A 26,670-nucleotide genomic window follows, 5' to 3' on the forward strand; every position below is an offset into this window, starting at 1 on the left:
GATACAAATAATAAACAATGACTTTTGATTTTTTGGGGAGTCAAACTATAGAGGGCGAAAACCTGCAAAAACAATATATAAATAAATACGCAAATATATAGATAAATGAGTAAATAAATCCATCAATTCCTGCATAAATAAAACAATAAATACAAAAATATGCAAATAAATATATATATTGAAAATTCCACAAATTTCTGCATAAATAAATATTTAAACAATTAATAGTGTGGGCAGGTAAATAATTAAATAAATTACACAAATGTTGGGGGAATATGAAAATGCTAAACTGATCCTTTCAAATGTTTATTCATTTCTTGAACAGTTCTGTATTTACTTTTCCGCACGTCAACATGCTAATGAATAAATGAATAAAAAATGGGACTTTTTAGATTAGCATTTTCATATTCCTCCAACATGTATTTATTTATTAATGCAGGAATTTGTATTTTTTTTATATATATATACATTTATTTATTTATTTGGATATTTAATCATTTATTATTTTATTTATGCAGGAATTTATGGACTTATTTACTAATTTATTAATATATTTGCATATTTATAATAATAATATAATAATAATAATAATAATAATAATGTTTTTTTTGTTAAAAACTATAAGGGAAAAATTTTTAATTACTCTTTGTTGACTGTAATGTCTGGTCAACTATAATCCCAATCACACTGCAGATTAATGGGATATATATTGTGCAGCCCTATAATATATTAAAACAATTAAGATGCTAAACAAACTAATATAATATAATATAATATAATATAATATAATATAATATAATATAATATAATATAATATAATATAATATAATAAAATATAATATAATATAATATAATATAATATAATATAATATAATATAATATAATATAATATAATATAATATAATATAATTTAGGTTTTTGCACTCCAAATGCACCACTAAATGTAGACGTACATTTACACGAAAAAACTATTTGCAAGTATTTAGAGCAAATGTAATGGACAGTTTTTCTTGTCACACACAAGGAACAAGTATATTTAATCAGCTAATTAATCAAATCCCGTAAATAAAAGCTTGGTGGAAAAAAAGGCAAGAATGAACATGAACACACACATACACACGTGATCAAAAAGCAACTCTCTCACCTCTCAGAAACACTCATGAGATTTCACTCATTTCCATACCAGCACACACACTCTCTCTCTCTCTTTCTGTCTCACACACACACACACACACACACACACACACACACACACACACACACACACACACACACACACACACACACACACTCTCTCTCTCTCTCTCTCTCTCTCTCTCACACACACACTCGCAGACAGGAGAGGGAGGAGGAAGTTCAAAGTGTTCCTCTGGATGAGGATGGCGAAGGGCCGCTTTGATCTCTCTCTGACTAATTTGAAGATGTTCAGTTTAAACCTACAGGGAGCAGAGAGACAGACTCCCATATGCTGCAGTGCTGTACCGTTCACTCCTGCACTAATCACATGCTCAGCTGCTCTTCACCGAGCATGCTCAAACGTATTCGCACGTTCACCTGAACACTGCAGAAAGCAAGGTGCGCGACTGGCCGAGGGGAATGTCAGTCATGTTCACCAGTCACCATTTCCAGCACAATTGGCCTATTTTGAAAATGAGGCTGTGGGGAAATTTATAAAGATGCCAATTATGGGGTTTGAGCTGTTTATGTGATAATAATAATAATAATAATAATAATAATAATAATAATAATAATAATAATAATAATAATAATAATAATAATAATAATAATAATAATAATAATAATGCCATGGCAGCAATACTGCACCAGACTGCACACCACACACCAGCTGATTGGTTGAGAGTGATGATGCCAATTCTGATATGGGGATGGTTAGGAGGCCATGATGGACAGAGGCCAGTGGGCAAATTTGTAACAAGTGGGCAAAAAAATTTAACAAATTTTGCCGGGGTTAAACCCCTACTTTTTTTTAAAGGACATCATGGGATTTTTAACAATCACAGAGAGTCAGGACCTCTGTTTAACGTCTCAGCTGAACGACTGCGTTCACTGAGTATAAAGTCCCCATCAATATACTGGGGCATTAGGACCCACACAGACCGCATGTTGAGCACCCCCTGCTGGTCTCACTAACACCACTTCCGGCAGCAACCTAGGTTTCTCATGTGGTCTCCTATCCAGGTACTGAGCAGGCACAGCCCTGCATAGCTTCATTGGGCGACCATGTAAGAGTTGCAGAGAGCTAGCTGCCAGCTAGCTAAAATGTAATAAGTATGTATGAGATGAATACCTGGCAACCAAAGCACTGCTTAATAAGTGGAGAGGCAACCGCTTCGCAACAAAGAAGTACTGTGAGTTTTTTGCCAGAAGGTTGACTATGTGCAGATAAAACAATATTTAAAGAACTTGCCACATTGAAAATAACTAAATATGCACTTTTCTCCTAAGCCCTATGACACTTCGCATGAATTATGGGAGTTTTCCTTTAAACTGTAAACTAAGTATTTTTAAGTACAGTGAACAATGAGGTGGCATTAGTCTCCTCGGTTCAACAATCAAGTATTAACGGCACAGTATGTCATTTTTGCCACTAAAGGGTTTATATTTACAACAAAAGGAAAGTGTGGTTTTGTTATGCAGTGACTGAGTTTGGAATCATGGGAGTTGTCATCTTCATTACATCCTATAGATTCCAGAGATCATATTCATGGATGAGCGACAATTTTTAAAACTTAATATCATGGTAGTATGGGTAGAGGAAGAATGAACGCCGTAGAAACTAAATGAGAGCATTCAAGCAATTGCTGATGAGGGAAGGGTATGCGATACGCCACAGTCCACCACTTCTGGTTCTATACGTTAAAAAAGTCATTTAAGTTTAACCAAACTTGCTTTGCTGCAGTCAGTTACAGTGCTGATTGTAATGACAAGCGCAAGTGCATAATGATGAAGGTCCATATGACAGGTCCAAGAAGATTGATACAACTGTAAAGTGCTCACTGCCATTTGTTATGCGAGAATGACTGAAAAAGTCAGGAATCTATAATAGGATTTTAAATGCGTGCATCATACCGAATACGAGATTCTCGATACCCAACCCAATACACAACATATTAAAGTGTCTCTGGTGTTTCCCTGTTTTCTATAAAACCAAACCAGAAATTGAGGGCATGTGACATTATTACCATGGCGACACAGGACACGGTCCATGTCACTAGTTAAAATTGCTTAATTCTCTGCATTAGAACATTCAGAAAACATTAGGGATAATATAAGTACATTAGTCCGCAAAATATATAACACTGTTCTAATGGTTTTTGTATATTTAAAATGAAAAAAACAAACAAACATTGTACATATTGTGCCTTTAAAAGGAATTAACTAATTATTTTTAGCAGAACAAGAAGAACAACAAAAACGAAAGTACCAAAATAGTTACTGAACTGAAATAAACAAGACCTAAATGTTTAAGGCCCTTAAATAGGAGACTTGCAGTCGACTGTTTTAGGGAAAATTGGTCAACTTTTCAACCTTTTTGAATGCTGGAAAATTTTCTGGGACCTGGAAACCCTGATGGTCATATCTGGAGGCTGTGCCCAGTGCGAACAGAACGCACTATTACCGTCTCAGCATCAAAACAGTCGATAATAAAAACAACAACTGCCAGCACAGAAGGCGGAACGTGGGCAAGATGGCAATCGCAGGCTGAGTGCAGACGTTTACTGCAAAAGAAACAGTTTGTTACACCAACATTTCATCAGATCCGCCTGTGACAAAACAAAAGAGTCATCGCTCCTGCTCCTCAACTCCAGCACTGCAGCACCATGCAGATTTTACAGAGGAGCTCTAGAAAGAGAGGGAGGGCTGCATGAATAATTGTTGAAGATATTTTTACTGTGACCCACTTTAAAGTCAAATTCAAGCCTCTTAAAGGGAACAGAACACAACACAGGTCTGCGGAAAACCAATGAAAATGGCAAGTCTTTGGAAACATGATGTGACGTGAGGTTAGCTAAAAATGCTTTTGTCTTTTTTATTGCATTTTTTTTTACAAGTCTGAAGCTGAAACGGTTTTGTGATGGCATTCAGAACTGTAATTTACAGCACCTTGGTGAATATTTGTGAAAAATGTCTTCATTTTATACTTTTGGTCAAAATATTAAATCAACAACAAAAAACTCTGCACTTATTGAGACGAACAATTGCAAAGAAAATTATTTAAAAGATAAAAATACTTTGTAAAATATAGTGGACAAATGTTGTGAAATAAACAAATTATTTTAAAAAATATTCAATGTTTTTTTAAATATTAATATTACAATTTTTTGGCATCAAAAGCTATAACCAGAACCAACAGGTAAAACTAAAAAGACGTTTATTTCAAAACCTCATATTTAAAAAAAAAGGTGCCAATATTAGTAGAGGGCACTATAAATGTTAATAAAATATGAGAGTGAAGCAGCGGCTGTGTAATTTCTGCTCTTACAAATTGTAGGTGTACCGTTTTTCATCTTCTGCTAAACCGTAATCAGAGAACATGTGATTAAAATCCACAGCGTACGTAAAAACAAAAAGCATAATCTTTCTGGTATTTAGCCCCTGACTGAATATACCGTGCACTTTCTGCTCTGCTGGAGGCTGTGTTGAGGCAGATAAACTGTCATTGTGTCTGATTGATGAAACCGGGCCTTAGAGGATGGTCAGCATGGACATCAGAGGTCAGAGGTGGCACAGAGGTCAAACTCAATCCATTGCAAAATCTAGTGGAGTAAAAAAACAAACATATTCAGAGGGAATGAGCACCTCTTGTTTTGGTTGGGAAAGGTAAACACACTATAAAAAAGCAATCAGTTGACTTAAATAAGTGAGTAAACCTGTTGCCTTTAAACAATTAAATGAACTATATGTGCATGATTGTAAAAAAAAAAGTTTAGTCAGTGCTGTTCCAAGTTACAATAAGTTTATTTACTTTTAAAGTTAAGTCATTTTTAAGGCAATACGTTTACTCTTTTGTTTAAATGTAACTAATTTATTTTTACACATCACATGGACATTTTTTTAATCTGTTTTATGAACACGCATTATTTTGAATAACATTTCTGAAATGGGCTTTAGACAAAATTTTATACAGTGCTATAAATACACTATCAAAAAAATGCAGCATTACAGATAATCGGTTTGTGTTGGGACAACATGACGGAATTAACTTAACTTATTTAACAAATTTGAATAGATTGAACATAAAAGAATTAGGTTAATGCCAAAAGGCTCAGGAATTGTGTTGTTTCAGCTTAATTTAAATAAGCAAACAGAAAATGCCATTTTTTGAGTGTTTTAATATATATATATATATATATATATATATATATATATATATATATATATATATATATATATATATATGACTAAATTATATATAAAACATACTGTACACTGTATAAAGGGATTAGTTACTTCAAGCGAGTAAACCAATTGCCTTAAAAGCAACAAGTTGACAACAACAATAAAGTAAACCTATTGTATAGTTGACTTCATTTTTATAAGTATGCTAATTGTACTTAACTTTTTTAAAGTAATAATTATTTATTTATTATAAATAATAAATAAACTATTTTAGCATGCCTGTTTTCAAATAATTCCTGTAATTTTCCCAATATTACATATTTGATGCTTCGTTAGGTACATAAAATCTACAATTATAGCCTGTATTGAATTTAGAAGACACACTGGAGTCTGGAAGAGCCAATTTATTTTGCTCTATGTCATTTTGCTAGATACAGAAAAGCTGGGGGAAAATATAAAGGTGTATTGGAAAAAAGTGATTAGTTCATATATATATAAAAAGTGACAATGGGTTTACATACATTATTTTTGTAAAGTCAACTTGTTGCTTTTAAAGGAATTGGTTTACTCGCTTTAAGTAACTAATCACTTTTTACAGTGTATGTTTACATACAAACTCAAAAATGATTACTGCTCCTTGTTCAAACTACTTAAAGTAAGCTGAAGCAAAACAATACTTGAGCTTTTTTGGGGACAATTTAATTGTTTTATGCTTATCAATCTACCTAAATAAAATAAAGTTTTAACTTAATGCCAGGGTGCGAATTACAGGGGGTAATGATAGGGATCAACCCCCTAAATTAATGCTTGATCCCCCTGGAAGGACATCAAAACATGATGTATGGGGGCTAATTTTTTAATAGTTTAGAATAGTAAGAAATAGCTTTCTCTGATTTATATCTTTAATATTATCCAGTTAATCTCTGCTGTTATTTTGGGATTTCCGCCTGGATTTTGCCTACTCAAATTTAAAAGCTTCCCAAATCCACATGCAGAGATGTAATGCAAAAATTAGGTATCATTTTAAAGAAAACCCTTTGAATTTTCATAAAACACTATTGAAAGTGTTTAAAATAACTGTATATGTTGTCTGTGTTACAATAAACACCTAAAAAAAGAGGCATATTTTTTTTTTTAATAAACTTAAATTTGAAAGTGTACCTTTTAGGTACTGTGTGGTCTAGCGTGTTGTAATTAATTTTGGTGGTGCTGCACATGTCTGTAATCATAGAAAAAAAGAAAAATGTCTCTACCATAATCTATGCAAAAGTTATTGTATTCCAACTGATGAGTGATGCTATACAAGCCACAGGGACCAATCATTGTTTTCATATTTCACTATTCTTTTGTTTGATCAAACATAATTCACTGTGTTTGGACCATGTCAGACATATAAAAGGATTACTTATGCACATCATCTCAAAAACAGAGGAGAATGGCCCTGAAGCACACAGCATAAGGTAAGAGATGACAGCTGTCTGTGCTATCTGGGGCTGCTTATTGATCATAAACGTATTGTTTTTACTTCTGCGCCAACGAAACACCGCTATTCATTCGGCAATTGTTTGATATGTGAAAATAATTCAGTAAAAAGTATGCTAGAACCGTATGAGCACTGGCAAGAGCTTTCATTTGAGCTATAACTCACATAACTTATAACGTACATGTGTCATATGAAAATATGAAAATTAACCAATGTAAAATAACTAGCTCAGGTATCCAAAATAACTTGTATTTAAGTGTAAATTACTTTTGTCCAGTAGAATAAGAATCAAAGTTATGCATATGTGCATAAAATATAGATTCTACACTTTCAAACGAAACCACTTAAGGGGGTCTGGTGCAATACAAGCCCTTTAAATCTTAAAGCGAAAGTTGATGACTTACCGGGTCCGCGGAGTTTAACTGGTTAATAGCCTAATTAAAAATGTATAATGTAAATATACATTTGATTCCCCCTATAACGGTGTATACCATTCTGAATGCATTATCACACCAATCAATACTAGGAAAAATATCTTTCAACACTAATACTGGCAGTTGTAGAGCACAGATAGACATCTTAAGTTTTCACAAAACACGTTTCTGGTAAAATATGTGTTCATATCAGCATGTAGCCTGAAAAAAAGAAACATTAGACACATAATGCGTATAGTTTGACCTACAGTAACCTCTAAAATAGTCACTAAATATCCCTCAAAACACTTAAAATCAGGGCCGGCCCGTGGCATAGGCAGTATAGGCAAATGCTAAGGGCGCTGTACATCCAGGGGGGCGCCAGAAATGAGCGGGGGTAAGTTGGTTTTGTTTTCAATATTCCTGACACACATTCAGTGATAGATGGCAATAACTCAAAAACCTCTTACCCTAAAAAGATCTAAAGTGTGTTTCCTACAAAAAGACAAAGCTGGTTATGTTTCACAGCTGTCTTTTTCTTTTTTTCGCTCGATATTACGAGCACTGCTCCGTTTAGCCTGGGAGAGCTGAGCTCGCGCGGAGTGGAGCTTTCCGTAAGGGACCGTCGGAAAAGTGCTTCTTTTTTTCGTTTTTTTTTTTTTTGCTCTATTCTGCTTGTTTTATTTTAAACACAACTAATTTTCTCTTAAATGAGCACAACAGTTACTAAAGTAGTCGAATGCTTCATTCTGTCAGGGTTCTGCCACTCTGGTCGTGTAAATTCTTGTTTTGGTGGCAGAGCTCTGACACTACCTATGTCTGGTCCTGTTTCTGTCTCTGTGTGCGCGCGCCGTCGTGGGTGTACGCAGAGTGTGCGCGCTCCTGCTTGACGCGGCCGCGCGCGCGCTCTGCGTCCCTCAGACGCGTGCGCTCTTGTACTCGTGTTTGTGTTTTCGTCTGTCAGCAGCGTGGTGTTTCATTCCCAGCGTCTCAGTCTTGTTGGTTTCGGTTTTGGTCGGCGCTGGGATGAAGCATGCACGCTGCGTGTGTGAGCGCACGGTGAGTGTTTTCATTCATCGTGTGCTCGTGTCTTGCGTCTTTTGTCAAAGCACGTGGCTTGGTGTTTACATTGTGGTCACGTGCTTTTGTCGTGTGCTTCAGTGTTGTGTTATGTGAGCGCATGGCTTGTATTGTCTCTCTGTGTCATGCGCTCTCCCGTCTATTGTCTAGTCCCACCCTCCTTGTTAACCCATTATTAGTTAATTGTGTTCACCTGTGTGTCAATTTACTTTTTGCTTTATAATCCCCCTCATGTTTTCAGTCCTTTGCCAGTTCGTTGTCTACACTCCCCGTGTTCCTGCTCCAGTCTTGCCTTGTCCTGTCAGTCCAGCTAAGTTTGTGTGTTTTGTTAATGTTTTCCACCTCGGGGTAGTTTTGTTTTGCCTTTTATTTTTATTTTATTATTAATAAATACCCATTGTTTCTTTGCACTTGAGTCCTCGCTCCTTTTCCCCACCTCAACCGTGACACATTCATTCATTCATTCATTATAGATCTGTGAATTCTTACATTAACACCCCTGTTATCAAACAAAACACAATGAGAGATTCATTTGCTGCTCTTCACTAAATAGCAAATACAATTAAAAGTTAAATAGATTTTATAGCTTTATTTAATTTCTGTATAGGCCATTGATTTTAATAGGTTAAACCTTTTATTTTATTGTCAATATTTTTTTATTGTTTGCTATGTATTCTATCATTTGAAGCTATTTGTTGTCCCATATTTTAACATCCCAACGTTGAAAGATATGACATAACATTGCTAATCATTTAATAGCTATAGTGCTATCTGTTAGTTTTACTTCAGCTAATGTTATGGAAGGGCATAGATGTTTTGGAAAATAGTAATATTAATGTAACTACCTCATCATTCCTTCCTTAAGCAAATGTGTAAATATTAGATCTATTCAGCAATAATTTTAATTGCATTGGCATATTTATCTGACAATTTCCCAGCTTGTAGTAGTCGATCAAAAAGCTGTTTAGTTTCTTTTGACTTTACATTAGCAGTGGAATTTACTGCGATGTGACAGGGCGCCACCTGAAATCTTGCCTAGGGCGCCAAATTGGTTAGGGCCGGGCCTGCTTAAAATGTATACATTTTATTAATAAATAAGATGTGATTTAAATACATTCATAAATTTGATTCACTGAAGCATGTATTACCGAAAAAGTTGCCCCCCCACCCTTACATTTAGCAAATTTTCAATAACTGTAACACCAATCCAATACCTTGAGCTGAAAATTACTTGAAACCATCCAATGGTCTCAATTCGTTCATTTAGTTACAGAAATTGATTGAGAATTAGTCAACGTATAAATTAATTTTTAGTTTTCAGAACTTCACATCTTTCACATCTTATATAAAAAAACAAGGTTACATCAAAAACTATAGGATTATATTTTGACATAAGTCCTAGTTCTAAAAGTGATTAGTTCTCAGACACAAGCATGCAAAGATATGCTATACGTTATGATGCATTAAGCAAATATTTGTTAATTAAGTTCTCTAAATAAATGTAATTTAATTAACTGCTACAACTACTTCTAACATTAATACTGACATTAAGAATGCTATAAGAGTTATCATTACTGTTGTTACATGCATTACCCCTTCACACACACTCTCTGAAGAGCATACACTATACAGTATGCGTGTCTGTGTATCTATATGGCCTCTAAATCACTTTTATCTGGGCTGTTTTTAAACTTTAGCTTGTGTTTTCTCCTTCTCTTTACTTTCCTCCTCTAGTCACAGTGTTCCTGCTGAGAGTTTTTAGACAGGAGGTCAATATTTAATGAAGTGACCCTCTTGTTAAAATGCTCTAAGTGCTCCTGTTCAGCACTAGAGGGTGGTTATGGCTTTTATTTATTCATTTAGGAGCTTAGTCTCTTCTAGCGTGTTCTCTCAGGTTTGGAAAGAAGGGCAGTGGTTGTTTTCCCCAAGGATCATCACTGCATCATTCCATCAAACACACAAGCTTCATCTTCTTTAGAGACACACATCAAAACACAGATGAACACACACTTCATGCACCTTGATTTAAGCAATGGTGTATACTGTTAAATGATTTCAGAATACAGTTGAAGCAGAATTATTAGCCCCCCCTTTGAATTAGATTTTTTTTTCTTTTTTAAAGATTTCCTAAATGATGTTTAACAGAGCAAAAACATTTTATAGTATGTCTGATAATATTTTTTCTTCTAGAGAAAGTTTTATTTGCTTTATTTTGGCTGGAATAAAAGCAGTTTTATTTTTTTACAACCACTTCAAGGTCAATATTATTAGCCCATTTAAGCTACATATTTTTTCAATCGTCTACAGAACAAACCATCGTTATACAATAACTTGCCTAATCACCCTAACCTGTCCAGTTAATCTAATAACCCAGGTTAAGCTTTTAAATGTCACTTTAAGCTGTATAGAAGTGTCTTGTAAAATATCTAGTCAAATATTTACTGTCATCATGGCAAAGATAAAATAAATCAGTTATCAGAAATGAGTTATTAAAACTATAATGTTTAGAAATGTGTTGAAAAAACCTTATCTCTGTTAAAATAAAATTGGGGGAAAAATAAAAGGGCTAATCATTTGGACTTCACTTGTGTGTGAATATAGAGCTTTGAGATTTCTGCAGTGTAAAGAATGGAATATACAGTATGGTTAAAAACACAAAAAAATCACAAGTTTGCCAATTTTGAATAAATAAATCAAAAGCAGGCGTCACGTTGGCTCAGTGGTTAGCTCTGTCACCTCACAGCAAGAAGGTCGCTGGTTCGAGCCTTGGCTGGGTCAGTTGGCATTTTCTGTGTGGCATCTCCGGTTTCCCACACAATGGAATAAACATTATTTATCAACATAGATGTGACATAATTCTGTAATGTACATAACTGATGAGAAAAAACATAAAAATCAACAAAAAACATAATAAGTGCACTGCCATGTAGGGAATTTGGGAAAGTCAATTTATGGTTATATATCGTATATATTAGAAAAAACTTACTACTAAACAGTATACAGATATTTACAGTAGTATTTTTTTCTGTTTTTTTTACCATTGAAATCACAGACATTTGTACAGCGTGCAATATACAGTTAAAGTCAGAATTATTAGCCCCCATGCTTATTTTTCCTCAATTTCTGTTTAACGAAGTGTAGATTTTTTTCAACACATTTCTAAACATAATAGTTTTAATAACTCATTTCTAATAACTGATTTATTTTATCTTTGCTGTGATGACAGTAAATAATATTTTACTATATATTTTACAAGACACTTCTATACAGCTTAAAATTATATTTAAAGGCTTAACCAGGTTAATTTGGCTAACTAGGCAGATTAGGGTAATTAGGCACGTTTTTGTATAACAATGGTTTGTTCTGTAGTCTATCAAAAAAAAAAATTATAATAACTAGCTTAAAGGGGCTAATAATTTTGACACTTAAAATGGATTTAAAACAATTAAAAACTGCTTTTATTCAAGTCAAAATACAACAAATAAAACTTTCTCCAGAAGAAAAAAAATATTATTAGACATACTGTGAAATTTTCCTTGCTCTGTTAAACAACATTTTAGAAATATTTAAAAAAGAAAGAAAAATAAAAAGATTAAAATGGGGGCTAACAATTCTGACCTTAACTGTATACATCTCTATTGGCCGATAAATGGTCATTTTTAATGTCATCAGGCTAATAAAATGATTGGCCTGAACAATAAAATGATGCATGTACTGTATTTATAAATACCTGATGCAACACAATTAACAGACTTGACAAAACAAGAGAGAGCTTTACCAGAAAGAATAATTTGTACATAATAATCCCTTCATGTCATTCCAACTTAAATTGATAAAGGTAACTTAATGGTTTTATTGTTTTAAGTTAATTGAACATAAACAATTAAGTTGTCCCCAAAAAACCTCAAGAATTGTGTTGTTTCAGCTCACTTAAAACAAGTAGTTTAAATAAGCAGCAAAACTACTTTTTTGAGTGCATAACCATTAGAAAGTTTTACCTTTATATATAAAAACCCATACCAAAACAAACAATCTTTGTTATGTAAAACATGTTTGTGCATGGTATTGGTTTCCTTTAGGCTATATTCAAGATCTGTGATAACCACTGCTGCTCTCAGTATGCCTATAAATACCACAAAAATTGATATCCACACTCACTTTTGAGTATGAATAAAGCACACACTCAAAGATTGTGACATCACTCAAACGGTTTACTTAAAAAAATTAAAAAAAAAGAATCCATCAACATTTGGCACATATCACTATCACAGCAGGCTAGGTCAAAAAAGAAAAACAATCTGATTAACATGGAAAAGATCCCCTTTATCACATCACAGCATCCCATCATGTCTAGTTAGAGCAAGGTGTAACCCGTGTGGTGTTTTTAGCATCTGTCGTCTCACTAGGAGGACATAAAACATTCAGAAAAAACTAACTTCATCTCCAAAGCTGCTTTAAGTGTCATTTTACCATTTTAAAAAAAATCTATTTTTTTAAATATATTGTCATATCATCAAACTTCAGAATAACTAGTGTCATTGTAGATGTACACATTTATATTCAAGTGTGTTAAACTAAAATAACTTTAAAAATCATTTGATTAATAAGTCACAACAACATTTTTGTATATTACTTCTTTTTAGTCTTGGCAGTATGACCAAAGTTTTATTTGATGGTAGGATATCTTTCACGATATAGTTTTTTAAAGAGGTAATTATTCCAAAAATGCACAAAAGAACTTTATAATAAACAAGCTTGAATGTTTAAGAAAATACATGGACTTTCCTTATTTTGTGTTTTATTTGTAACCTTATAAACATAGTTATAAATGAATGACTTTAGATGAACAACAAATTCCACTGTATGACACATTTCACAGTTTCATCTTCATACATTTTTAGAAACATTTACCAAGAAACATCTTCTTGCAGATATAAAATATATCCCAAGTAACAGGAAAAAAAAAAAACGTAAATATGAACGCATGCTAAGGAAATTGTGCATGTGTAAGGAAATATCAAACAGTTTTTTTTTTCAGTCAAAAATGCAAAATATATATAATGACAATTCTTGTATAAATATTGAAACTAAATTATCACTCCTTGTTGAATGTATAAACTAATTGACAATACTGAATAGGCCACGCCCACTTATTGACATTTTTCTATATAACTTCACACCACCCATCTAATAATCAGTTAAGTATTTTAACATTTTTTAAAGAGGCATAAAGAAAAATTTCACCCAAAACAGAAAATTCTGTCATCGTTTACTCACCCTTCACCTGCCACAAACCTGTTTGATTTTCTTTCTTCAGTTAAACACTAAAGAAAATCATTTGTTTACTGTTGTACATGTTGATTTTCCTACTCTAAATGTGAATTGTTTTGTGGATGCATGAATTATTTTTTATAAATGTATTATTTTGAGACTGATCTACCTCCATACCTAAACACTAACTGTCATCCTGAACCATAATACAGTGGAATGACTTTGCACATGTCCTCCAGCAGATGAGAGATGAAGGCTATTTTTTGCGTTTGAAGTTGCGCTAAGGCCGTGATTATCATTCTCCGGCAGACGGGTTTGTGTTTGTGCGCGAGATCGGACGGCATATTTAAAGAAGTCACGCTCATCAGCAAAGTCTCCGCTACACCCAGCACATCAATATTATCAGAAACTAAAAAGCTAAGGGCCAACTCTAGGAGCAGTTCAGAAATCTCTGTTTTGCCAATAACTATTAATTAAACATCATCGCTTGCCTCTAAAGGGTTTTCATCAAATATGCACACTGGGAATGTTGAAACATGCAGAAAAGAATGCGTTAATGTGCCATAAACCCATGAGAAGCCAGTGTGGGGATATATATGAGAGCTAACATGAGAGCGTTATTCGAAAGGACAGTTTCTCTCCTGCGTGCGCATGTGTGTCTTTGCCTGTGTGTGGATCTGATCTGAATATGTAGGTCAAACAACCATATATGGAAAGGCTGAAAATTGCCAACTAGTGTACGCTTGAGTAGACACACTTGGCGCTAAACCCATTCGACTAACAGATCTGATCTTTAAGTGTGGAAATGTATCGTTTTAAAAACTTTAGCTGTTCGACTGCGGACTGTTTTGCACTTGAAGAAAGCTTTGAAACAATCTTTAAATCTTCAAGACAGTGAGAAGCAGGGCTGATGTTGTCATCTGCTCTTTCTCCTAAAAAAAAAATATATATATATATATATATATATATATATATATATATCTTCCCGCGTATTTCTCTCTCTCTGTTATCACTGAAATATTTAAATGAAATTCCTTTTTTCCTGCTGGTTTTGGGAACATCAAATGAAGTTTTAATTGGATTTTTTTCCACCATGGTTCGGGTTTAGAGATCAGATTTTTTTTTTTCATTTGTTAAATCTCAACCTCGGCTGATGAACTGCGCACATTTGTCCTCTCAAGTCAGAGTTATCACAGAGGGAATGATTTGGAGGAGCAGTCCCGGCCAAATACGTTCAAATAGAACATATTGGAGTAGTGTATCGAAGACTAAATGCGTTTGAGCTGTCTGACACACATATAAACACTCGAGACGTGCCCTGCACGATCCAATCTAACTGTAAAATGATCAAAAAAGAATGCTCATTAGCATAGAGACAGGTTTAATCAAATCAGCTGTGGGTACAAATTAGTCAGTGAGAGCGTAATGAGTTAGGAATTAATTAGAAGCATAATGAGAATATGAAAAAAAGGGAATCCTGGCATCTGCGCATTATCTTCTGGTCAGTAGAATCCCAAAAGGCCTTCTGCCTCATCCATTTTTTTTTTTTAGTCTTTCATCTTTTTTTTTCCTCTAGTGAGAGTAAGAGTTTGGTCAAGTAATATTTGAGTAGAACAGAATTAAATATTGTTGGAATGTGAATATGACTCACTACAATATTTTACTAGAAGAGGCTGAAATTTTGCCAAGAAACGAATGATCACATCTCAGGGAATGAGTCATTAACATGTAATAATGCCCATTATGAAGTGTAAGGTCATGCCACGGCTGTCTGAATTTTGCTCTGTGTGACAGAACGTTGTTGCCTGAAGCTCCTCTACATCTCCTGTGCATCAGCAGGAACTACCGCATGTGTCAAGACACCTCTTTCTCTCAGCCATCACAACACGGCTCATTTGAGTCATAACCAGGCTCTACTTCTGACAAAATTTTGCCAGCCTCTGCAAAAAAATGAGTAAAAGAGAGTAAAATAATTTAGGTATAGTCCTTACATCTTACACTCCTCCTCACATTTTATTACAGTAATCATTACTTTATTCATTTTTAATCACAGTATTCATAACATTACCCCTCACATTTTATTTAAGTCCTCATCGCATCATTGCATTACTCATATTTTATCACAGCACCCATCACGTTATTTATATTATAACATAGTATTCATCAGGCCAATACATTACTCCTCACTTTTTAACAAAATACTCATCACATCATTGCATTACTCTCATTTTATTACAGTACTCATCACATTAATCATAATTTATCACAGTGATCATCAAATCAACACATTACTTCCCATATTTTACCACAATATACCCTTGACATCATTGCACTATAATTCAACAAAGTACTCATCGCATTATTCATATTTTAGCACAGTATTCATCCTATTACTCCTGACATTTTACCAAAATACTCATCACATCACTGCATTACTCACATTTTATCACAGTCCTCATCACATTATTCATATTTTATCATAGTTTTCATCACATCAACACATTACCTCTCATATTTTACCAAAGTACTCAATACATCAATGAATTACCCACATTTTATCACACTTTTCATATTTTATCATAGTATTCATCACATTACTCCACACATTTGACCAAAGTACTCATCACATCGCTGCATTACTCATGTTTTATCACAGTCCTCATCACACTATAAATTTTTTATCATAGTATTCATTAGGGCTGGGAGATTCATCTAAAATATTTGAAATCATCATTGAGAACCTATAATCAATCAAATTTTTCCAGGTTGATTTTTTCAATTACTTTCCTTACCATGTGAGTCACGTGACCCCGCTCTGTATACTCGCTCACCTCTCAAAAAATGTAACCGATGGGTCACAGTGTCGAGCGTGGGCAGCATGGAGAGCCACGAGCTTGTTGGAGCAAGTTTTTTTAAGTGTGGAGTGCCATGGAGGATGGAAACTTTTGTGTTTACCACAACACATATTATTCATCACATTTCCCTCACATTTCACAAAAGTACTCATCAGATCATTGCATTACTCACATTTTATCACAGTACTCATCACAATAATCATATTTTGTCACAGTATTCACATCAACACATCACTTGATATATTTTACTAGAGTATCCATCACATCACTGCACTACTCCTCACATATCATCACATTATTAATTTTATCATAATAATTATCACATCACTCCTCACAGTATTCGTCACAGTATTCCTAATTTATCATAGTATTCACCGCAGCATCACAAGGTTTCTCCCATTTCAACATCAGCATCTATCACATTATTCATATATTGTCATAGTACTCGTCACATCAACATATTATTTACCAGATTTTACCAAAGTACTCATAACATCATTGTATTACTCACATTTCACTAAAGTGCTCATTACATTATTCGTATTTATCATAGTATTCATCACATCATCACATTACTCCTCACGTTTACCAAAGTACTTATCCCATGACTGAATTACTCCTCACATTTTACCAAATGAATCATAATCACATTTCTTCTCATATTATTTCACAGTACTGATTACATCATTGAATTACTGTTTCTCCTTCCATCTAATCACGCTCCATCAAATCAGTGCTTTCATCACAACTCACAATATTACTTACTGCCAGTTTTAACAATGTTACAATTTCGTTTTGGCTCAGATTACTTTCACAAGGCATTTTTGGACCAAATTTGGCCACATGTGTGCAAATACCCATTTATGTTTCTCAGGACTTCCAGTCACATCAGCCAGTTGATTGTCAAAATGGATAGACAGCAGATCAATAAGCTTATGGATGCTTTCTGTGTTGATGATGATATAATATTTCATTAAAAATCAAGATGTAATCTGTAGTTTTACTCTATGTGTTTTCAACAGATGTTCCCAACCACATTTAATTTCACTTCATCGGTATTCCAGAACGAGTTGTAGTAAAACAAATGCTATTTTCACACAGTCTTTCCAATAACTCATCAAAGATGTGTTGATCTGGGTTGTACTGCTTTCTCACCACAAGTGAACCATTTCAGAATTAAGCCGCGATCAGAATTCAAGCTTGTGAAATTCTGTCCCACGGTGTTACCAAAAGGGGCAGGATTAGACAAGATGACTAGACATTTAAATAGCAAGCGATTGCTCCATATTGAACATTTCTGTACAGAAAGGTCATGTTTTGATCATCTATTGGTGTAATGCAATCACATGATGCGATTTTGCAGAATTCACCAAGCTTGTACTTTTTTTTTTTTAACTTGAAGTTCCAACGCCATGCAAAACTTCTCACACAAGCTTGGGTTTCTAGTCTGACACATTCGCATGCGTATGAATGGAAATCTATGGAGTGAAAAGTGCAGTGTGACCACGGCTTCAGTTTCAAAGTGGACCAAATCACCTTGTTCAGGCGATCTTGCACTAGATATTTTGATTCGGATCCAAGTTAGGGTGTAAAAAAAACAATAAACCAATAAACAATAAACCAAGCTCAATAAACCAAGCTAACAGAGAAAATTCTCCATATTCAGAAACAAAAAGCCAGATGTGAAAGCACCCTAACGTAGTAAGGATAAAACCAGACAGTAAATGAGTTTAATTAATTAAACTTCAATTGTAAATGCAAATGAGCTGTGCTGAAGAATAGGCTGTGATTGTAAGCGAGCTCTGGTCTCTCAAACAGGAGCGGCTGATCAGGCAGGTGGCTCAGCTGTGGCACTAACGAGCCACTAATGCTTTAACAAGGCTGCTGCCCTCATTTGTTTATGCTAATGATATAAAATAATATTTGTTCTTTTCTCAGTATCACTGAACAAATGTGGCAGTTCCCCTCCTTCCCCTCACGTGTTTGGAATCATGGCTCAACAAAAGAACCAGGGGTTCAGAGGGGAGGCTTTTGTTTTCTAATTGAGCTAATTAGTTTAATAAGGTCAACTGGTTTGATATCCAGTTGTAGAGGAATCTGAAGCCGTTTGATATATTTAGACTAGTAGCGATTTTCCTTGGATTACTGTGTTGTCGCTGTGTGAGCTGCACAACAGTGTCCTCCATTAATATTGGCACCCTTGATAAACATGAGCAAAGGCGACCGTGAAAAACGTTCTTATTGTAGGAACAAAACATGGTTCAACCATGACCTCTGCTTTACAGTATGAGGAAACACAAAGACCAATCTCACTTAAGCATTCATCACAATGTGTGAAACCAAGGAACACAGCTGTTTTTAGTTTTTTTTTTTTGGGAAAAATGTTGAGCTTCACAAAATGGTAAATGGCTATATTGAATAGCAAAAACACTGAAAATGGCCACTTCTACCATCACAGCAGTACATGAGTTCCAGTAAACTAGAAGTGTTATGAATCAGCTTGAAAGAGGATGTTTGTCTGACTTGATTTTAGGACTTTGGATTCAAACTGCCAAAAGAAAATCTTCAAGAGTCCCAGCTGGAGAATTGCAGCAGAAGTTTGTGGGCTCTTAAGCTCACAAAGTCTCCAAAACTGCAATCCGACATCACTTACATCTCTATTCAATTCAATTCAGCTTTATTTGTATAGCGCTTTTACAATGTAGATTGTGTCAAAGCAGCTTCACATAAATGGTCATAGTAACTGGAACAGTGTAGTTCAGTTTTTAGTGTTTAAGTTCAGTTCAGTTCAGTTTAGCTCAGTTCAGTATGATTTAAGATCATTACTGAGAGTTCAAACACTGAAGAGCAAATTCATCGATGCGTAGCTCTACCAATCCTGAACCATGCGAGCCAGTGGCGACAGCGGAGAGGGGAAAAAAAACTTCACCTGATAGGAGTGAAGAAAAAAAACCTTGAGAGAACCAGACTTAGTTGGGCATGACCATTTTAATTTCTCCGCTGGCCAAAAGTCCTGTGCAGAGCTTCAGTCACCATGGTGGAGGATCTCTACTAAGGACTTGTTGACACATAGTCACTTCATGTGCACTCAAAAATGATGTTTGTCTTAACTACTTATTAAAAATGAGCTGAAACAACACAATTCTTGAGTTTTTGTTGGGATAACTTAATAGTGTTATATGAAATTCACTTAAATTTGTAGAAATGAATGAGTTATCTTAATTGCTTTGTGTCATCCCAACACAAATCGATTATGTGGAATTCGGCAACTTTACAGTGTGTTTTCTCTGGATAGCTCTCTGATTTCTGAAAAAGGTTCTATTTACATTTGGCCTCATAAATGCATCTCTGTTTAACGGATGTGATTCCAATCTTCAAATCCCACGCTATATGCAATTTTAACTGTTGCACTGACTTAAAATATATCATTTCTGATGCTTATTTGATGATTCAATTAAAAATGTTCATCTTTATTTCTACAGTATACACAGCAAATTCATCAGAGTTAAATTCTCGGTGTTGACGCATTTCAGAGTAAAGTGTTGACGTTAAAGAGTTAGATTTTGATAAATGAATATAATAAGAGTTAGAATTGATTTTATTCAGTGCGAAATCAAGGAGTTATCTTTTCTACACTTGGTGGAGTTATTTCCAACATCCGGGAATTCATGCAGCCCCAGTCACTGAAGAATTTTCCAGACGCCATTTTCCATCTGAGGTTTAGAACAGCAACTGGTGAGTCAAACTACCTAAATGTTGGTATTTTACTGAGTTTCTTTAAGGAAATACAGTTGTAAACATATTGTTAAGTTAATAACTTTAGAATAGAGTGACAATTTTAAACTTCTGCGGTTCATTCATGGTCGCTTGTGTATCTAGCTTAACTGCATTACTATTGACTTCTTTTCAAGAATGTTTTTATATATGCTCACGCATACATAGTGCATAAAAACATCAAATGTACATGTTCAACACATTTCTGTCACGCTTAATGCTATTTTGTGCGTTGTTACCCATCTGAAAAATAAAATCGACACTTCTCCTTTAATTCGAAGCAAACTAGCGAGGGAATCCCCGGAGCAGCCTAGCCTACTCTGCCTGGATGCTAACGGCAACACAGGACGGTTTCCATGAGCTCTGGAGTTTCTAAAACATATCTGGTGAGTAAATGAACATGCTTACTTGTAAAAGGCTTCCTGACTGAAACATATGATTGTTTGTTATTCGTGTACGTTAATTTGGTTATTTTAAACACAGCCCTTTTAAACTGGTTCATTCGTGGCCGTCCATATAACGTTAACGTTAGTCCATAGACTCGTGTGATAACGTAACAGTTACGCTTGAATTATATTAAGTGTTGACAACCATTAAAGTCGGAATGTTAACATTAATGTCTTTAAATGACCGCGTTTGCACTTTATTAGACATTTGACGTTACAGAAGTCTCCCGGAAGTTGCGGGACTAACGTTAACGTTATCCCGCAAATGCACAGAGACTCCCAGATGCCCAAGTAGATGCCCGCAAATGAATGATAATCTCCTGGAAATCGCGCGTCTCCCGCCCGGTCATTAAACACTTTGCACACCCCTCTCCACCGCATCCCTCCCAGCTCTTCCGGTACGTCGCACGCAAGTCACCCCCACCGCCCTTTCGGTACGTCGCGCGCAACTCATCTCATTGCTCTTCAGGTACTCATCTCTCCCGCTAACGTTACCTCCCGCAAATCAACTCTGTATCCCCCGAAAATGACTTTTCCCAACTCGGGATGTCGGACGTTAGTAAGTTAGGCTATTTCTGTAGTCAGGAACATCTTAGTCAAGCTTTTTCTCCCGCATGATATTGTGCTTAAAACTATAGGCTAAACTTAGCATGTACTGTAACGTTACACAACATTTCCGTTTTATGAAAGACAATTTAGTGCGTTGTAAACAGCCACCTGTCTGTAAAGTTAATCAACTGATTCATATTTGAGCAGCCTAATGATGATACAAGTTTGATTTGTAGATTTATTATCAATAATCAACATCTGAATCAAAAGACATCTGAAAAAGTGTGAGGCATACTTTGTGATGTTTATCTCTTTTATCTGAAGGTTATGCATATGTGTTTGATACTAATGTGTTGTTGTTTTTTAACAGCCACAGTTCTCTATACAATAACACAAGACCCTGTGATGGTGGCTGATTAGAGACGGATGGTGTATTTCCAGAGTTGGTGAAATGACCAAGCACACCTTCTTGGTCATATGTGGTGATAATAATTAAGGTATGTTTGATAAAGTTCTGTATTTGTTTCACATAAGCTGAGAGGGTATTAGAGCATTAGAGAATAACAAATGACATGACGGTGATAAGTTTTGTATTGTGGGTGAACTGTTACTTAAATAATGTTTTGCTCTGCTTTGCACTTTTCCTCTTCTGCTTATCCTAATATTTTAGATTATATTTGGACCTGAAACATCTGCTAGACTCCAGGAAAGGTGGTGTCAATACTGGACCTGAAAGGGCCTAACAAGTTAAATCTGGTAAAGAAACATGCACGCACACACACACAAACACACACACACGCGCACACGCTTACAGAAAACTGTAAGTTTATGAATATTTTTTACACTGTGGCCAATATTTTGGGGAAGTCAGCATCACTAAATGATATAAAAGATTTTAAGCTCCTCTAAATTTAGCTCCAAGTGTTGTGTTAAATTCAGGATTATGGACAGACAGCTGCCTGTTTTTCCAGTTCTAGTCATAGTGGTTAACCTAATTGTTTTTGGAGATCCAACAGTGATATATGTGTTTTTTTCTACTTTTCCATATCCTGTCACCTCAACCAGCTGGGAGAGTCAAGTTGTGGATCATCATGAAGATTTTCAAAAGGTGAGTTTAGATTTCTTGAATGTTTCATTTACTTTAAATGTTCTTTTAAATATATCATAGAATTTGACTGCAATTTGTTTTCAAACATTTTTCTTAGTCATGCTGGAGTCTTGAAGAGTTCTTTGATGAGCATCACCCTACAGTATATCCGTGCATCAGGAACCACCAGACGAGTGATCAGCAGCTACTACATCGTCATGGATATAAAGGACATCCTGTGGCTGGGAAGCACTTCATTCACAGGACATGCTTGATGAGATTTCCTAGCTCCAGTTTGTTTTCACACAAGTTTACAGCATTTGTACCTTCATTTAAACTGCTGTGTTTGATATGGAGGACCAAGGAAACACCAGAAGTGAAAGATTTGCACGCCAAGTTGTTAAAAATGTAATTTCACAAGAAAACTATGAGTTCAGAAGAAAACTATGAGTGACGCTATATTGAACTTTCAAATTGCTCTGATAACACATCAAGTTTGGACTAAAGGACTGAAACAGCCTTTTTGAGCACTGGTCATACAAATTTTGTTGATACTGTCTGTACTAATAAAACATTTAAAGCATATTTGACATTGTTGCATTTTAAAAACTGAATGAATTGTTGAAGTGGTGAATGTTTTCAAATAAAATGTTTTTTATTTTGTAATTTACAGTCTATTTGACCTTTTTACCATTTTTACACTCAAGAGAGTTGAATAAAATAACAATATAATACACCAGGCGGTGTTAAATATAGTTACATTTTTTAACTCTGCCCAGAGTTAAAATTAACCCTTACTTCGGTGTCAATGTGCCAACCCTTTTGAAAGTGTTGATTTAAGTCTGTTTTGAGTGGACCCCATGAGACACTTTCAAAGGGTTGAAATTAACACCCATAGAGTTGTTTTGGGTCCCCATATTTTGCTGTGTAGTGCTCTTTACAGTGTAGATTGTGTTAAAACAGTTTAACATAGAGAGTAGAAAATAACACTTCAAATTGTGGAACAATCCAGGCAGGCAGAAGTGTAGAAAGCTGGTAGTTCTAGTTAAATTGAAACTGATTTAATTCAGTTAATTATAAATGTTGCTGTTAATTAAGTTAATAAAGATCAGTTTAATTCAGATCGGTGTCATGCAAATGTCACTGCTGAAGGTCGATCCACATTATTAGAGAAATGTAAGCTATTTTATTCAGCATATACAGATGATTTTTTTTGTATAGGCTACAAGCTTGGTACTTCACTCGTGGTAATACAATATCATCACACAAGACATGGAACAGAGATTGCTATTATTAAAGAACTGAATCATTTATTTTTGGCCTACAGATACTAGCAAGACATCATTTGAAAGAATAATCATTTAAAGAATTTACATTGTGTAAAATACTCTGCCAAAAATAAAAAAAAACAAACAAACTGTGGTTTAAAAAAACTCTTTTCCTACAATTTTTTCTCCACTCCAATCAAATACAGATGTTTTAATGCTGTTATTTGATATTAAGTGGTCATATTATTTTAATCATTTAATGGTTAATGACGGGTCAAAATTACACTGAAAACAGAAAAACTACTGGGTCTTTCATTGAAAGTACATTTTTATATTGAATAAGTGAACTATTGTTATAAATATAAAATATAACAATAGTTTTATTCAATTTGCCTTAAAGCAAAAAACTAACTCCCAAGGTAAAACTTAGTAATATTTTTTTTACATTAAACCAGCAGTTTTCGTGTCGTGATCACGTGGATAAAAGCTACTGTTTATGTGCTTGTGAGTTTTGTTGTTACCGTCTTGCTTGACATTTATAGCCATACTGAAAGAACCAGCAGATAGTTAACTTCATTGAAAATAAAATAATTAGCAACAGCTTAGACTAACATTATATGTCATTGTATTTCAATATATTTTACTTGGATTACTTGAATTGAACCAAAGTAATTTAATTAATTACTGGACCAAAGCAAGATTATCATTTTTTATTTATTTTTACTTTGTGTGAATGTAATTTTTTTTGGCCACAATAAATATTTATGATTCATATTAAATATAAATGCATAGTTTGAACCTAATTTAAATGATACTTTGAGGAAAATAAAACAAAACATATCTGTAACAAATTACAGTAACATTTAAAAGTTGGTTCAAAGTGTATTTTTTTCAGTGTAGACTGTAAAAATATTCTGGGTTCCACACAGTTCCATCATGTGGTCCCAATTAATTGCTTTTACCAATTTAAGTGGATTGAACATAAAACAACTGAAGATGTTCCCAGAAAATATCAAGAATCGTGTTATTTTAGCTTATTTTCAATAAGTAGTTTGAACAAGAAATAAGAAAAATAAAATAAACATCCCAAAACTTCTTCTGTGGTGTTGCGTTTTGCATTGGTGCTGTGATATCTGACTGTTACATATCCTATAATGCAGTGTTATGTGTATTTTAAACATCTTGGGAGATTAAAAAGTAACATACGAGATTTTAACAACCAGATGCTGTTAGACCTGTGCGGTTTCATCTGGAATGTGTCCCAGAGCACCTCCTCAAGTGGTTTAAGCAATCGGATTTATACCCATCTTAAATGCATTTCTGAGGACATTTACAACAGCCCTTTTGTTAAAGCAGATAGCTAACTGATCAGAAACAAACTCACAACGTGACAGCTCCAGATTATTTTAAAGAGTTTCAAGGGTTTCAAGAAAAAAGCCTCAACTCAAGTGTCTTTGTTTATTTCATTAATATTATGAGCTAATTTTCCTCACACAGCCTTCCTCACAGCTTTGCTCATATTTACCAAGGGTGCCAATTTTAGTAGACTTTCGGCACTGTAAATGAGGCACCACCACAATAAGAAGAGTGTTTTTGAGATCCTTTAAATTGGAATTCCAGACCTTTATGAGAAAATAATCACCCTTCTGTGTTTAAAGCAGCTTGTGTGTGTGTTAGAGAGACTTCACCCGCATACAGGGAGGTAGTTTCTTTATTCAGACAGAGCGGTTCTGGCTATGGTGTATGTTCACCATTGAGTGAGCATTCAGCGATGTGAAACCAGCTTGTGCCTGCTCCGCGCTGATAACTTCACAGCAAAGAGATGGCAGCCGACTCAGACTTCTTCTTTTCACCACTGCTATTATTAATAAAGGAGGAGGGGTGCTCTTTAATTGGACGCACTGTCCCTCAAAGAAAAATCCGCAGCCATAATTTCCTGCAATATTCCGCTGAAGACAGAATTAATAATAATGCAATTACGCAGAGAGACACAAGCCAGATTCACATACACATAGGCAGCACTCACTGGACCCTAAACACAGAAAAAGCAGTTTAATGCGATGCTTAAAATAAATGTGACTCGCTGTCCGGAGGCTTTAAGGAGGAATGTGTGAAGACTATAGACTAAAGGCAATAAAATGGTTAAAAAAGTAAAAAATACATAAATGAGTGGAGTAAAAGGAGTGGAGGTTTTTTTGAAAAATCATCACCAACTAAATGGTAAGGTTTTATTAAAAAATTACACATATTGCTAAAATAACACAATGAATGAATGTCCATGTATTTAGCTCAAAATAAATATCAAATGAGTAGGGTTGCATTGTGTTTTTCATAAAATGTTAACTCAATTTTTCTTGTTTAACAAGAAGGCTTATGTTTGTTAGCATTTTTATAACTATTATTATATGAAGTCAGAATTATTAGCTCCCCTTTGATTTTTTTCTTTTTTTAAATATTTCCCAAATTATGTTTAATAGAGCAAGAAAATTTATGTTTGTCTGATGACAGTATGTCTGATAATATTTTTTTCTTCTGGAGAAAGTCTTATTTGTTTTATTTCGACTAGAATAAATGCAGTTTTAAATATTTAAAACACCATTTTAAGGTCAAAATCATTAGCCCCTTTAAGCTATACTTTTTGGGTGACGCAGTGGTGCAGTAGGTAGTACTGTCGCCTCACAGCAAGAAGGTCGTTGGTTCGAGCCTCAACTGGGTCTGTGACTGGTTTCTGTGTGGAGTTTGCATGTTCTCCCTGCGTTAGCGTGGGTTTCCTCCGGGTGCTCCGGTTTCTCCCACAGTCCAAAGACATGCGGTACAGGTGAATTGAGTAAGCTTAATTGTCCGTAGTGTATGAGTGTGTGTGAATGTGTATGGATGTTTCCCAAAGATGGGTTGCAGCTGAAAGGGCATCCGCTGCGTAAAACGCATGCTAGATAAGTTGGCGGTTCATTCTGCTGTGGCTACCCCGGATTAATAAAAGGACTCAGCCGAAAAGAAAAAGAATGAATGAAGCTATACTTTTTTTCGATAGTCTACAGAATAAACCATCATTATACAATAACTTGCATAATTACCTATAACCT

The 26,670-nt window shown here is 34.7% G+C and overlaps 3 long non-coding RNA genes across 5 annotated transcripts in view; 2 read left to right on the forward strand and 1 right to left on the reverse strand.

Annotated features, from left to right (window-relative positions):
- Window positions 1-26,670, reverse strand: part of LOC141380475 (uncharacterized) — a 189,669-nt gene that overhangs the window by 31,138 nt on the left and 131,861 nt on the right. Inside the window, exon 4 of one of the 3 annotated variants that reach the window (XR_015523396.1) lies at window positions 4,632-4,778. The exons of 1 other annotated variant lie outside the window; for it this stretch is intronic. This is a non-coding gene — a long non-coding RNA (uncharacterized LOC141380475). Of the gene's footprint in view, window positions 1-1,989; window positions 4,779-26,670 lie in introns of those variants that run through there. One more of the 3 variants, XR_015523395.1, reaches the window with a different exon arrangement.
- LOC137489111 (uncharacterized) overlaps window positions 1-26,670 on the forward strand; it is a 68,963-nt gene that overhangs the window by 21,930 nt on the left and 20,363 nt on the right. The gene's annotated exons all lie outside the window — the stretch shown is intronic.
- On the forward strand, window positions 19,947-22,985 carry LOC137489110 (uncharacterized). The gene is made up of 6 exons (XR_015523399.1): window positions 19,947-20,198; window positions 20,519-20,623; window positions 21,603-21,729; window positions 21,903-21,988; window positions 22,298-22,340; window positions 22,438-22,985. It is a non-coding gene; the product is annotated as an uncharacterized LOC137489110 (long non-coding RNA).

The sequence above is a fragment of the Danio rerio genome, chromosome 23, assembly GCF_052040795.2.
Source record: "Danio rerio strain M-AB ecotype USA chromosome 23, GRCz13ab, whole genome shotgun sequence".
NCBI classification, from domain to species: Eukaryota; Metazoa; Chordata; class Actinopteri; order Cypriniformes; family Danionidae; genus Danio; species Danio rerio.